General features: G+C 33.1%; 1 long non-coding RNA gene across 1 annotated transcript; it reads left to right on the forward strand.

Moving 5' to 3' along the window:
- The first annotated feature begins 4,648 nt into the window (after nt 1–4,648).
- LOC141398023 (uncharacterized) lies at nt 4,649–6,505 on the forward strand. The gene is made up of 6 exons (XR_012411592.1): nt 4,649–4,889; nt 4,947–5,380; nt 5,448–5,642; nt 5,716–5,792; nt 5,894–5,948; nt 6,023–6,505. It is a non-coding gene; the product is annotated as an uncharacterized lncRNA (long non-coding RNA).
- The last annotated feature ends 5,956 nt before the right edge of the window (nt 6,506–12,461 follow it).

A 12,461-nucleotide genomic window follows, 5' to 3' on the forward strand; every position in this document is an offset into this window, starting at 1 on the left:
TCTTAAAGTGGTCGCAACTCGTGATATTTGCTTATTATAAATTCGTTTTCTTTATATGTCAGGTTATTACCTAGTAAAAGTCCGTTATTAATGATTTAAACGTACAAAATTATATGCTTTTATTATTACTCGGTAATCCGGACAATTCGATAATCCGGACACCGCCGAAACATGTGGTGTCCGGATTATCGAGATTATACTGTACATCTTTTTCTATGAATTCCTGGAGGAATTTTACAAGAAAGAAAAGCACTCCATTTTCCTTTCCATCACGCAGCTAGGACGCACTCCATTTTGAATGTGCAATAAAAATACAAGCCATTGCACATAGGTTTCAATCAGGAACTTTTTGGCCAAAACCCTATTTTTGAAGTTTCGAAATTTTAATTTTTGTTTGGACAGAATAATAAAAAACACATCAAAATGAAAATAATTAGTTTTTGTAAATAACGTTATGCGGCCCATACACTATGGGCATGCACGACAGCATTTGTAATAGTATTAGTAAATTTTGAAACATTTGTCAATGTATGTGTGAATATTTTATGCAGGATAGAAATCAAAATGATTTTGATTTTGAACATGAACCCCTTTCAATCGGATGAATTTTGTTTATTTTCCAAGTGACAAACAAATAATTTTTGAAAACAACAACTTCTATTTGTGATAAAATTAAACAATTGGAAATTTTCAACTCAAAATCGAATTTTTGGAGGAAAACATATATTTTAGAAAATGGATTGAAGGGATGCCACACACTAGTCAATTACACACGTACACAAAGGGTTCATTTGGCAGTGCAGTTTGGCAGTATAGGAAAATATGTTTGGAAATAGAAATATGTTTGGATCCAAACAAATATTTGTTGGCAACATTTTGTAATATATCTCAATTTTATTTGTTTGTGTACCAACATATTTTTTTATGTTAAAACATATTTTTATGGGTGGAGAGAGGATTTTTGACAAAGAGAGTAACTGCAGAGCTCTCGCTTATTTTAAAATAAAGAGCTGTGTGTATGGTGCAATAGGCGAAGTAGTAGCGATGACGGGAGGGTGAAAAAGTTTGTTTTTGCTTTGGTGGTGTGTATGCTGACAAACACTTGTATTTCGTTCTTTGTTGATGCGATTTATTCTACAACAAGCAGTCATTTTTTCTGCAACTCACAGTTAATCAACCTAGCAAGCGTAGAGGATAAGAAAAAATGGCATGCATTATTTTTTGTTCTTTTTGCGGGAAAGACAGCAGAGAAAATTGTTTCTTCAGTTTACTCAAGACAATCGTTGAGTAAAGAAGGTAACGTGAGTGAATAAATCAGTGTTTTGTGTTTTCTTAAAAAATTATGGTTGTTAGTAAATTAAATGCCAAATACATTGTTTTGTTGGATAAAGAAGAAATCGCATTTAATTTATAATGCATATATTTGAAATATGGATGTACCTATTCATTACATTATATAATCATTTGATTCCAGATACCGGTTTCCCGTTGATGATTTCAATTTTGAAGAGAATGTGTTTTATTTCATAAATAAAGGAAAAGCGTTCAACGATGTTTCTATATTTTATATGTATTTAGTAGTTATTATTTATTTTTCTTTCTAAAAGTATGGGACTGCGTTATTATTTACGTCTTTTCTGTATATTTTTTTCTTTCATTAAAGACTGTTATCTGTTTCTTGTATTTGGAATTTTGTATGTACCTATGCATATGTTGTTGTATTTGTTTCTATTCCTATGCATTTCAATAAAATTAGCAACCACCTCCATTTATAAATGTGTGTATGTTTTTTGTGGCTTTTGGGTTTGTATTTATATTTTATCAATACATATATTTATTTGCACCGAAACATATATTTGTTTGCACCCAAACATATATTTATTTGCACACAAACAAATATTTGTTTGCACCCACACAAATATTTGTTTGCAGAACCTTAATATATGTTACGTTAGGGACTGTTGCAAACATATATTTGTTTGCTGCAAAATATGTTTGGGACATATGTTAGAGAGGCCTTTTTCTCCCGGGTAGAAACCACATGTTGTTGTTCAGCAACCCGAAAGTACATCGATTCCGGAATTCAATTGCAACGTCTCCGCAACAAAGTCAGCTAAATTGTAGACTTTATGACTTGGAAAAACATCATAGTTGTGACAGTTTCTTTTAAGCGGAGGTGGTACAGTGGTGTTGGGCTACGGCTTAGCTCGCCGGAATGGGTGTGGTTCTTTCCGCTTCTACTGCACATATAAATTTGTGTACCATCTGGATTATTTTTGTAACAGTAATTTTCAAATTAAACAAAAAAAAAATAATAAACAAAGAAAAGGAAACGGATGTATTTGATTTTATACCCCTATTGACTGTTCAATTTAAAATAAATGCTGAGTAGATTTCCATCTTTTTGAGGTTTTTGGTGTTTAACCTCGATGGCTTTTTGCCCTCCCCATATGACATCTTTCAGTCATCCTTGGTATTTTCACGCCATCATCTTTGTTTGAAAATACCCCAAAATCGACTTACCACATACCAAGCAAATATTCAACCCATTATGAAGTTAGATTTCAAAACATTTTATAATATTAACAAAAAAATTAATTTATTTTGATTATTAACATAATTTTGTTATGCTTTTGCTTTCTTTTATAAAATTTTTACGAGAAAACAAAACTATTATTTTTACTTTTCAGGTATTTCATATAAATATAATTTTTGTAATTTATGTGGCAATAATCAATTGGGACTTATATAATCATAGGGTACATATATTTATTAGTTACAACAATTTCTAAATTCTGTAAAAAATATATGTATGTAATTTTTCTATTTTTATATAGGTTATAATGGCATGCACATTTTTTATGGTTTTGAATATTTCTATATTTTTTTTTTTTTTGTATTTTTAAAAATTGTTGTAAGTACAAGGTTTGTATAATATTTTTTTTTTAATATTTCATTACTTATTTCTTATTTAAATTTTCTTTTTATATATTTCTATTTTTTTATGTTCTTAATTTTAGGTTTTAAAAATCTTCAGAAATTTCACACGTGGGTTCTTTTAGGTTAATTTTACGAAATGTTGTTGTAATTATACTGATTTTTTTCTGAAATTTTCAGGTTTTTTTCTTTTCAGCTATTTTTATGGTTTTTATGACACATCCTAATGTTTCCATAGCGAACGGAATTACTTATGCCTTAATTTATGCTATACATTCTAATCAAATTAGATTTTTTTCAAATTAGAGGTGAAATAAACCACGTGTAGTGATGTGGCTCAAATGAAGATGGGGTTTATTATTTTTTTCTTTTGTTGATAATTTGATGTATAGATGGAGGTAATGGCAATTAAATTTTGTGGCACTTTTAACAATTCCAGATCTCAATAGAGGACACTTGTTGCTTATCTTACTTGACAGTACTCACTCATTAAGTTGTTCAATTTTGGACTTTTCTTCCATAACCAAAAATTGTCCATATGGTCCAATTTCTATGAATGTCTATGTCTCTGCTCTAAGGTGGGGCTCTGAATATGTGATATCATCATCAACATGTCTTTGCCGACATTTGGCGATTACCGCGGTAATCAAATCGTCAAATGGCCAATATTTTATTTTTCCACAATACTCAGAGCAATAATATGGACGACATTAAAAAATACAAATCTTCTTAATTCAAATTATTTACTAATTAAGGGATTCTTATAAATTATGGTTTCTAATTTTATGACTATTCAATGAAACTTAATCTTCACTAGTACCAACTTTGAAATGAATCGAGAAATTTCAAGGTGACTTTTATTGAGGTTGAAACTCACATGTTGGTTTCTAGTGATGAGAGATCTTTTCGGTGTAATTATAGTGATATTGTGATATCGGTTTTATCGGTGTCAGCTGTCGCTAACAATTGATTCTTGATTAGTGAACTTGGTAGCACTTTTTAGGTTATATTCTATATCGATTCAAAAAAAATGTTAGAAGATAATAATTATGTGCTTTATATATTTATAAGATTAGCCAACGTTATTTACATTCAAAAATATATATTTGTCCTTAATATTACTGGATTCTATTGTTATTCTTTGGATTTATCGACTTGAATTTAAATTCACTTGTTGGTCATCTTAACGCCAAAAGTAAACATAAAATTGCACTAAGAACATCTGTAGTCAATTAATAATGTGACAATTATGACTTAAAACTCCAAATTTGCTTATTTTGGTTTTTTTTTTAAAGGCAAAAAAAGAATATCATATAATTATGGTCCTTAAACTGTGTTTACATTCTAGCTCGTTATCGAGTTAAACCTTTTCTTAGGAGGACTTAACTTTAAGCAATGAAATTGACATTTGAAACTCCAAAGATTTACTAAATCCAATTACGTGTATGTAAACGCATTATTGACCATTTTATATCAATCATTTCTGTCAACAAGGTTACAAGATTTAAACGGCACTTGCGTTAGAGATCTTTGCCGCGTTAGCCTTTCTCATGAGGATTTATTTGACGTTTGGATGTATAAAATCCGGCTATATGTAAACCGTTTATAATAGTCATTTTATTGCGTCGATGTTGAAGGTGCTTTTCTAATAATTAACGCCATCTGTATAATATGCATCATATCATATACTGTGGTGTAGCTACGCCCAGATAAATAACAAAGGTCAAAAATCCACTGCGGAATCCCTTTGTTTACATTTCTCAATTTGACTGGCAGCACAAAAAAATTAAAACAGAAGAAATGAAAAGAAATTATTTAACGAAAAATATATATGAAGGTGCTACCGTAATATTGATTAAACCACAGCCAGTTTGTGGCTGTCACAAAGCCAGCTCTTTTCGCGTAGCATGTGGAGCGTAAAAGAGTTGGGAATAAAATTCATGCATGTAAAGGTAAATATCGAGAATAAATTTGTATTGAGAATGTTGTGTATAACATTATACTTTCAGGTATATTTGGTCGCAGTAAAAAGATGTATTGTATATCTGTGGACATGGTGCAACAAGTACTGGAGTCTGTATTCAACAACATTGATGCAATAAACAAAAGATCAAGTAATCACAAGTTCAACATACAGGAAAGCAAACTTGTCAATATACAAGGAAAGTATTTTTCCAAAAGGAACACGAGTTATTTTATGTCTCTGATAGTCTATTTTTTTATTTCCAGGCATTATGAGTTATTATTGTGTTTGTGAAAAATGAAATGTAGATGCTGCTACAGATGAATGTAGATATGTAGTCAATGGATGTATTACATATCAATAGAGATGATTCTTCATTCACCAAAAGGAAGATGTTGTGTATGCAGTGGATTGTGTAAAATTTGAGGTCAGTTTAGATGGCTATAGAAAAATCGTCTATGGTTGTAAAATTGAAGAAAGGTAAAAGATTATTTGCGTGTTTTCTAGTTAATTCATTTTAACAAATTTTGTTTTATCTTGCTGGCAGGTTAACCACAATGGTGAATGGCAACATTTTAAATATGATGTTGGTAAAAATTGCTGTGAATATTAAAGATAACATTTCTGTTGACCCTATTATGTAACTGACCTCTGACCCTATTATGTAACTGCTGGATAAAGAAAAGAAATTTTCGATATGTTTGGTTCCAGAAAATTGTTAATGAATATCAAATGTAGGAAAGTAAGTATATATCCAATTAGTATCTTTGTTTTTATGTGATTTTAATAGTAACTTTTTTTTTTTTTTTTTTTAGGTACCTCAGTGCCAGAACAGTATGTACTAATTGAAACATTACTCTACAGCATTTGTGACCAATGAAATAAAAAGAAGGTACAAAATGTGTGATTTTATACATATTTTTGTATCAATAAAGTTGCTTGTGTTCACTATAACAAATTGTCTTATATCATGATTGACATGTAAACTTTTAGGCGACCTATTTGTTGCCGATAAGTATGCTTTTATGGTCACAAAACAACTAAGGAGGTAAACATCATTTTGGACCAACATACATACGTTTATGAGGCAACGAATTTATTTAATGTTTGATGTTCTTACAGGTATATTAATGACGGTGGTGATGGGTGTATTTACAACCGTTGCAAATATTCACAAAGTGAACAATATCATCGAATTATTCTGTTAGTTATATTACGATGTTAGTGAGAACAAATTTTACAGGGAATTCGTATACAAAAAAGAGCGAAGAAGTTTTACAATAGGGAAGTATATTTCCAACTGGTATACATTTGTAACACATATTTTAATTTGTTTTTATTTTCTCTTACAGGTGCATTCTTGTTTCATAGAAGTGTCAAATTCATTTGGGAAGTAATTATGACGTTTGAAGGACTATATTTACTTAGTATTTAAAGGACTAGTGTGTAACTTATTATTGTTACCTGAATCGATATCTATGTATTGTATAGTATATACTGCATGTGTATCCCCAAGAACAATATGACAAGATACGTTTTTTTTAGAATTGATTACTAATTTCCCTTTCCATTGTCATATCCGAATATAACTTTTTATGTTTATAATCGTTAATGTGTTTTATTCCCTTTCAGGCAAATTTCAGCAATGCTGAATGGAGGAGAATATTGAATCGTGTACTTTTATGGATATTTAATGGTCCCAATATTCAACTTATCATTTCAACAATTAAATGCATTAAATTTAGTGCCGAAATTAGTTATTAAGACTAATACTATTTATAAGAACCTGTTCTAATATTATTGCTTAAGGTGCTGTGCATGAATCGTTCCTATTAGTTCACCTTTAAGGTTTTCGATTTGATATAAACTGTTACCTAGTGCTTTTCTTATTCTACACTTAATCCATTGTTTGCATAACTTAGAGTTTATCCCCTTTGCGAAATTGCTTTGCACAAAATTCTTGCGGAACACTTCTTGGCCTGGTTTGTAGGTAATAACTCTACTTCTTTTATTATATGACCTAGAATTTCGTTCGTATGCTTCATGTAACTTTTTATTGATCTTATGATGCAATATTTGCATTTGATCCGATTTAGGCAGTAATACTGTTTCACCATCTTCTAAGGAATTTAATTTCTTCAAAATTTTGTATGCATCTGCATGAGTAATCATTTGGTATCCTGTTAAAGCGAAGTATGGTGTTGTACCTGTAGAAGCATGGATCGTAGAACGCAATGCACATTCAATCTTTGGGAGTTTTTCATCCCACCTAGCCTGATCAGTTTGTAAATAGCTACGAATGCTGCTAAGGATAGTTTGATTTACTCTCTCACTTGCATTCGATTGGGGTGCATGTATTGCGGAACGAATGTGTTGTACGCCAAACATTTTCAGTAGCTCTTTAAAGGCCTCAGAGGTAAATTGTTTACCATTATCTGAGTGGATATATTCGGGGACTCCGAATTTGTAAAACACTTCTTCAACTAGGAATTTATTAACTTGAGAGACTGTTGCTTTCGTCATCGATTTAAGCAAAACAAATTTGGTTTTATGGTCTAAAACTATAAATATAAAACTTTTGCCTGACTTTGACCGAGGATACGGCCCTAAAAAGTCAATGTAAACTTTTTGGAATGGCCGAATTGTGATTACTTCATTTCCCATAGGTGGTCTGAGAATTTGCTTAGGATGTTTTATTTCCTTGCATGTATCACAATTGCTTATAAAGTCTCTTATTTCTGTGACCATAGAAGGCCAGTAGAAATATTGCCGTATATTGCATATTGTCTTGGCTATACCACCATGACATGTGTTGATCTCGTGTGACCTTTTGATTATATCATTGGTCAGATTACTTGGAAGCCATATCTTCCAACAAGCCTCCTCGTTTTCAATGTCGATGGTATTGAACCTAACCCGTTTATAGACAACACCTTCTTGTACCTTTAAATCAGGTAGTCGATCTTTATTTTGTTCAATGGTGTCTATAAGGCTGAGGTAATTTGGATTTTTGAACTCTTCTGAATCAAAGTCAATGAGGGGTGTTGTGTCAATATCAATTTCGTCCATGTCTAAACGTGATAGCATGTCCGGTACTACATTTTTTGTACCCTTACGATGTTCGATAACAAATCTGTACCCTTGTAGTTTCAAACTCCATCGTGCTAGTCGTCCATTCAAATCTTTTTGTCTCATCAGCCATTGTAGGCTTGAGTGGTCAGTGATGACTGTAAAGTCCATCAACTCTATATATTGCCTGAATCTCTCAATGGCCAGAATGACTGCCAGACACTCTTTCTCTGTGGTGGAGTAGTTGCGTTGGGCACTGTTCAATTTCTTGGAGAAGTATTCGATGGGGTGTTCACCATCGTCATCATCCTTTTGAAAGAGAACAGCGCCAACTCCGACGTTCGAAGCGTCACACTGTACAAAGAAGGGTCTTGAGAAATCAGGGCTCGATAACACGGGACTTGAAACTAGACATATCTTTAACTTTTCAAAAGATTCAATTGCCTCTGGAGTCATTACGAACTTCGGTGATTTCTTCAAGGTATCTGTAAGGGCGGAAGTTAAAGTGGAAAAATCGTGAATAAATCTACGATACCACCCTACAGTACCTAGAAATTTGCGAACGTCCTTTTGAGTTTTGGGTATTTTTATATTTACAATGGCCTCAATTTTTCCAGGATCAGGTTTTAGCTTGCCTGCTCCCACGATATATCCAAGATATCGTAATTCTCTATAACAAAATTTGGATTTGTCCATATTTATTGTTAAACCAGCATTTGTTAGCTTATCTCCTACAACTTTGAGCATTTCAATGTGTACATCGAAGCTCTGGGATACCACCAATAGATCGTCGAGATACACAAAAACACGGTCCTTCAACTCTGGAGGAATCACTTTATCCATCAGGCGGCACATCCTTTGAGCAGCATTACATAGTCCAAAAGGCATAACCTTAAACTGGTAGTGGGGTCTACCTTGGACCGTGAATGCTGTCAAAGGACGGCTCGATTCCTCCAGAGGAATCTGCCAAAATGCATCTTTTAGATCTATTGCTGATATATAATGGGTATCTCCGAGTCTAGCTAACAACCCTTCAATATTGGGCAAAGGATATGCGTCTTTACGCGTCACCTTATTGAGTTCCCTTGCATCCAAACATAACCTGTTTTTATTTGGTTTCATGACTAGGGTAACTCTGTTATTCCACTCTGCATTTCGTGCTACCTCGATTACATCGAGCTCGAGCATACGGTCTAGTTCATCGTACATAAGTTTTTGTACCGCTGGACTAACTGGGTAGTACCTCATCTTTTTCGAAGCTGCACTTCCGATATCTATCAGGTGCTCTTCCAGATGGGTTTTCCCTAGACCGTACTTCGTGTAGCAACGAAATGAGAGCTTAGCGTTCTCTAACATTACAGATTGCTCGTGAGATAAATTATGCATTTTTCTGTCTTCTTCAATTTCTAGTATTTCTTTGCCTGTATTGTCTGGTTCAAATGAGATTTTAATATTGAATTTCTGCCAAAAATCATACCCTAAAATAAGATTTTGTTTCAGATTAGGTACTAAATATAATGTCATTTTATTGACTTTACTTCCACATTGGACATTGACTACGATTTTGCCTACAATTTGTTGTTGTTTTCCGTCTGCTGTTCTCAAACAAGATTTGAAATTCAATATTGGAGCATTAATTTTCTCGGCATTTTCTATGCAATTGCTACCTAAACAACTTATAGATGCTCCACTGTCCATTAGGCCAGTGAATTCTACATTGTTAAGTTTTACCTTCATATAAGGCCTTATATCATCGTCAATTTCTAGGTATGCTGATGCTATGGTCTTTCTTTCTGCCTTTCTCTTCATATACCCTTTTCTTGCCTTTGCAACCTTTTTGCTGATTTCCGGTACAAAGTCTTTAAATATTTCCGCTCTTTTTTCATTATAGGATTTCAATCTTTGTTCATATGGAATAATAGTTTTGATTTTTGTTGTGGTTGTAGGACATATTGTCTTGGCTATGTTTATATTAGTTGGTTGTTTGTTGAAAGTTTGGTCGTTATGTGTAGTTCGTGTGTCTGGGATGGAAATGTTTACTGGGATGTCTCCTTCAGAGAACATGGGTTCCCAGCATTTCCCATGCTCTTGAAGCGGTTTCCCACGCATTTAGGACATTTAGGTGATGTTACTCCATCGAACCCACATTTATAACAAAAAATATTGCGTTGTTCGACTTCGCATTCAATGTATGAGTGGCCTGCTTTCTTGCAATTCCAGCATGTCATTTGCCTTGCTGGTGTTGATGCATGAATAGCTTCCACGTCTGGATTAGGTTCGCAGGACTCATAATCAAATTCTACCTCATGCACTCTCCTAAAATTGCTTTGCTGTTGCCTATAGAACATGCGTTTAGCAATATTCGCTTCGGCTCTTCTGCATTCCTCTATAAGAGTATCAACAGAGTCTATATTCCTTGGATAAATCAATTGTACAAGGCCTTCTTTCAGATTATCCTTTATAATGCGAACTATTTCAATCTCAGGGATGGGAACTCTCATTTGATTTTTTAGTTTGATTATTTCAGATATATAGATGTCGGCAGTTTCAGAAGGAAGCTGTCGACGATCTATAATCTTTCTCTGGATTTCAAAATCAGATTCGTAATTCCTAAATTTCTTAATGAAACTGTATTTTAAGTATTCCCATTCGCACCAAGGATTTTGTTGACGAAATTGCCATATCCAATCATAGGCTCTTCCTGTCAGCAAATGATGGAATCCTTTGATGAAAACATCCAATGGGCAATTGTAATCCATCCTTAAGGATTCAGCCCTGAAGACAAATTCCTCAACACTTATGTTCTTTGAAGTACCGTCAAACTTCAATCCCCATTTTTGCATCTGAAGTGGGGTTATTGGTTTATATCCAATTGCAAAGTTCTGACTAACATTTTGAGAGTAACGGTTTTGATTATTATTGTTAGTTTGTTGTTGCTGTTGTTGGAAATTGTTTCTTGGGATATATTGAAAATTCGATATTGGTTCTGGTTCAGTTCTGTTTGGGTCCTGAGAATGAAAAGACAAGTGTCTAAGAGAGTCTATAGAACTTCTGACCGCTTGAGGTATCATAGCTGTTAACCTGTCTTCCATTGTTTGTATGGCTTGGGTTTGAGCTATTCTAACAGAGGCAGTTATATATTCCCGTAGACTTGGACCGTCATTGCTATGAATAGGGGCTTCCAGATTTATGGCTTGTAATGCTGGTTGTTGTCTAGAATCTCTCTCAAACTGACTTCTTACCTCTTGAGCAGCTAAGCTACTAAATTCTGGGCTAGCCATATTTGTAGCTGTCTCTGGTGAAGATGCCGTTTGAGGACCTGTTGGTGGTTGGACATTTAATGACATCAATGGTGGAATTCCTGCTTGAACAACAGTTTGGTTTGTACCTTGTGCAGAAATATTTGAATTATTCATGTTGGGCAAAGATTGATTACCAATAGAGTTATTGTATTGAAGTGCTGCATTAGAAGTGCTAGCGATAGGTTGGTTTTGGGAAGTTGCACTAGGATTAATTCTATTGGCAATCCTACTAGAAGATCTATTCGGTAATTGGTTTTGATTTCTACTAGCCATTTTGGAAAATTGGAGGTGAAAAATAGGTGAAAAGAGTTTGTATGACCAATATAAGATTGCAAAAACTATGTATGTATGTGTAGAATTTTCTTATAATTAGAAATGGGATATACCCAGATAGCATTTAGAAGACTGTTTTTTCAAAAATCACATTGAGGAGTCTTTTTAGAGTCCTTTTGGTGATCAAAAATTGATTAAGTCGCTTGTGTGATCAGAAAGGGACTCGAAAGTGACTCCCTGTAATGATTAAAAAGAGTTCAATTTAAAATACAACAACAAATGTGTAGCAATCACAAATAAATCATTGAGGTGTTTAAAATGTGACAATTTTTTGTTATTTATTGTCACATTTTGATCATCTGGAAGATTGAAAAATGCTTAATCAAAAAAGGGTCATACAGGTGTTTGAAAAGTGATTATAATTATGTATACTCTGATCATATTTTGAACAGTTAGGTGATGATTGCTTTGTTTTATTTTTATTTGGTTGTAAATAAAAAAATAAAATTCTCATATACACTTTCTACAAAATTTTGATATAAATGTAACGTATAATATTAAAGGTACAGACAAACACAACACAACAGGTTTTGCCAAGTGAAATGAAGAAGCAGTATACTAACCACCAAGCAACATAAAGGATAATTAAAAGACATAACAAAGCAGAAAAGACTATAAAACAAAGGAAAGAAACAAAGAAGAATAAAAAGAAATTTTTTTTAATTTATTTCGTCTAACAAAAAGACTCATAAATGACTCCCTAAAGACTCATAAATGATTATAAACATGACTCTAAAAAGACTCGAAAAAGGGTCCGAAATTAATCAACAAAACACCAATAAATGATTGAAATACGACTCGAAAAAGACTCATTTGTGATTTGTTTAGAAGAGTCGCCTGAGGTTATGTTTTCCTAC

The sequence above is a fragment of the Musca autumnalis genome, unplaced genomic scaffold, assembly GCF_047663935.1.
Source record: "Musca autumnalis isolate F117 unplaced genomic scaffold, ASM4766393v1 scaffold_3, whole genome shotgun sequence".
Taxonomy (NCBI): Eukaryota; Metazoa; Arthropoda; class Insecta; order Diptera; family Muscidae; genus Musca; species Musca autumnalis.